This window comes from Eleginops maclovinus, chromosome 2 (assembly GCF_036324505.1).
Source record: "Eleginops maclovinus isolate JMC-PN-2008 ecotype Puerto Natales chromosome 2, JC_Emac_rtc_rv5, whole genome shotgun sequence".
Lineage (NCBI taxonomy): Eukaryota > Metazoa > Chordata > Actinopteri > Perciformes > Eleginopidae > Eleginops > Eleginops maclovinus.
This window is the reverse complement of record NC_086350.1, coordinates 4,623,516-4,626,903: the sequence shown is the minus strand read 5'-3', so window position 1 is coordinate 4,626,903 and position 3,388 is coordinate 4,623,516. Positions and strand designations below refer to the sequence as shown.

The window sequence follows — 3,388 nt, the reverse complement described above, 5'->3', positions numbered from 1 at the left end:
ACACAAACAAGCTAAAAAATAACAATACAAATGTGCCTTAGTTGTGTGTTTCCATCCGTAGTGCAAAACAGTCAATAGTTAAAATGACAAATAAAAAAGAAATGAAATCAACGAGAGCAATTATTTATTCATTTAGTATTCAAAGTGGTGTCCTGCACGCGCATACCTGCACACGCACACATAGGCAACGTGCACACATTGAGCGAAAGAAGACACGTGAGCGTAACAAGTTTAAACTGAAGGAATAGGGCAGAAATAGATAAATGTAACTCTATAATAAATATGTAATGAACAATACACATACAGACAGTGAGTCAGAAGCAGACAGACAGAAGAGAGAGAGAGAGAGAGAGAGAGAGAGAGAGAGAGAGAGAGAGAGAGAGAGAGAGAGAGAGAGAGAGAGAGAGAGAGAGAGAGAGAGAGAGAGAGGAGGGGTTATCCTGCCTCTCTCTCTCTGCCCGGCTCTGCCCCGCACTCTCACTTAACCTCCACACAGTGCCGGACGGGGAATAACTTTCAATACTTTTATTTTTTAAAGATCCTCCGAATGACAGCTGCTCAGTGGCGCCTCTAAAGACGACGCAGAACAAGAAGAGTTTGATTTCCACTTCCAGATCCTCTGCGGAGGAACAGAGGAGTTTACCAAAGTCCCGGACACGCTCCAGCGATGGTGACTTTACGCACGGGATTTGAAGGCTGTTTCATCTGACTGCTCCTGTTTGCTGTCAACCGCTGAAGCTCTTCTTCATCGCCCATAGTCTTCAAGTTTGCCAGGAACACGCAGAAGAAGTGAATCTAGGTAAGAGGAGTCCCTGTTGCATCACGGACGGCCAGCCGGTGCTTGTTTTTAAAAGTCGGTGCGCACTCTCTGTTATCTCTGTTGACAACAAACAGCGATGACAGCAGCAGAATCTCGGAAAGTCTGGATCGTCTTTTGACCTTGAGTTAGACCGTGATTAGGCTCTGTCGACCCTACCTGAACCGCAAAAACTTACTTAGAGTCTTTTCCTTTTTAGAAAAGTTTTGTATTAGTGTAACAACTGTAATTGAAGTAGGCCTATGATATAACTGACTAAAAATTCTACAATTTCCAATAGAAAAAAAAGAAGCATAAAAGTAAGGTTACAATTAAAAGACCATGACAAAACAATCGGAAATTATAATGTCCACTTTCACCTGTAAATTGTCAGCTATTTAACGTAAGTTTTACTGAATGGCACACATGCAAATAATTGGAAAAACACGTTATTATACCAATAATTTCCCCCTATAATGTCCAATATAAGCAGGTCAAAAAAACCGTGTGGTTGTCAGGTTGTGAGATGGTTTTGATTTTGAACTCCTTTCATCCACTTGTGATGAGGTGTTAAAAGAAAAACATATATATCATTAAATCTGTGCTCCTGCAAAACCACTCAGATGTGAGCAGAAACATGACTTTTAAACATGTTAATCAATTCTGTCTTTTTCTCCAATTCAAGCTGTTATTAACAATTAAATATTCAGGGTTAATTTCAGAAGATGCAAAAGTAAAACTGAGCAGGAAAAGCACATTTAGTGTTTATTTACATTTAGTTTAATTGTGTACACCCTTTGCTTCATCCCTGTCATGCACTTTAAACAGAAATGATTCAATAATTTTGTTTCAACGGAATATTTTTTTTTATAGATAATTAATAAACATTAAGAAAGACTCTCTGATCATAAAAACACCTGGATAAAACCCCTAGATAATAACACACAAATTAAGAGCCACTGAACTTTGTTTTTAAAACAACTTTCTTAATTAAGTTTTCAAGAAAGAGGATAACGTTTAAGATCATCCCATTCAGATGTAGTCTGTGGATGACAGTCAGTAGTTTCCTCTTCGGCCACACAGCGGTAGCCTTTCTGTCCATAATCGTGAACGCTGTGCCGGACAGTCTGTGCGCGTCCCCGGCTCGGCTGCCCCTCCACAGACCTACATGTTGTGCTTGAGATTCCCACACATGTCCTGGAATATAATATAGATACAAAGACTGTGGATGGGAGAGATAGTAGGGCGTCTTTAGGGCCAAAGTTAACTTTCTCTCCGCAGGTCACGGCGCCTGACCCTAGAAGAATGCATGAGTCATAAATTAAAATAGACTCGGAGTCCCAACACGGATCCATTAGGAGACAATACCGAAGGAAACAAGACAGTGTCCCAGTGACCTGAGGCATTCATCTGTAAGTGTTTTCTAACTTCATTTTCAGTGCGATCTGTGGCTTTCTTTGTGTTAAAGTTAAAGTTTGGACCGTGCGTTTTAACTTTCATGGTGCTAAAAAGAAGTGTCCGTTTCACTTGTCATATATGCAGCCTGGTAGAGTGGCAGAGGTGGTTATGTGCGGAGTTAATTGTGGGCGAACTTGAGCCATGCATGCATACTTGGACATTTTTTATCCGGAGTAAAGCGCATGAAGCTCGGACAGTTCTCCGGCTCAGTCTGATCTCCGGTGCTGCCCTGTGGGTTCACGATGAGGATGTGACGGGGGTACAGGAGGACAAGGCGCACGACATCAGCCTGTATCAGACTGATAGAGTCACTTCAGGGTGTTTCCCACATTTAGAGCCACACTACACCTCTCGGATAAGCTGCTGCTCGTCTGCAGATAAGGAGCTTTTAGAAAGACGACAGAAAGAGAGATCACACATGCGTGACACATGGATCAGAAAACCACTAAAGAGGAAACGCACAGTTGTTTCTCTAGATTGAATATCAACAACTCTTATTATCTCTTCTATATTTGTAGTTTTGCACAATTTTCCCAGCGTCAGATTTAATTGTTTTTAGGCATGCACCGGTTTTTGTTTTTTTTGCACACCAAATCACTCCTCTATTCAGATATATAATTGCCCGGCTTGACAGATCCTCCAGTTGCCAGTTCGGACATGCCTTCAACAGCCTGCGCAGTAAATCACTATTTCCAACAAGTTGCTTAATTGTTTGGACTCTGGCAGAACAATTTATAGACCAGCAGCCCCCCCCCCCCCTCTCTCTCTTGTAAGTGAGAGTGTCTGTCTGAAAAACAATCCGAGCGAGGGGGGGTCGCTAAAGTTGATCTCCTATGGCATTTTGTTTTGAGCAGGTGCTGCGGGTTGAAGTTCCCTCATAAGGTAAAGTGGCATTAGAGTGTCCAAATGGCAGACTTATATATAGGTTGCCAATTCAGCACATTGTCCCGGGCTGCATTGCGCGCTCTCTGAGGGAGACCTGCAGCTTTTTCCTTTTTTCTTCTTCTTCTTCTTGTTCTTGTTCTGTGGGGATCCGCGCTGACAACCGGGCAGGCCAGCCTGCACACAGCCGGGCACTGTGTGGTCCGCTAGGAGCCTGTCAGCAACATATTAGGAACCGTGCGTAAAACGACC

At 42.7% G+C, this 3,388-nt stretch overlaps 1 protein-coding gene across 5 annotated transcripts in view; it reads left to right on the top strand.

Annotated features, from left to right (window-relative positions):
• Positions 1–486: 486 nt before the first annotated feature.
• Positions 487–3,388, top strand: part of LOC134883780 (transcription factor SOX-6-like) — a 110,483-nt gene continuing 107,581 nt past the window's right edge. For 4 of the 5 annotated variants that reach the window (XM_063912214.1, XM_063912222.1, XM_063912207.1 and 1 more), the window contains exon 1: positions 487–799. The gene's annotated coding sequence lies outside the window, so the exon portion shown is untranslated. Of the gene's footprint in view, positions 800–2,077; positions 2,209–3,388 lie in introns of all 5 variants that reach the window. The other variant, XM_063912202.1, reaches the window with a different exon arrangement.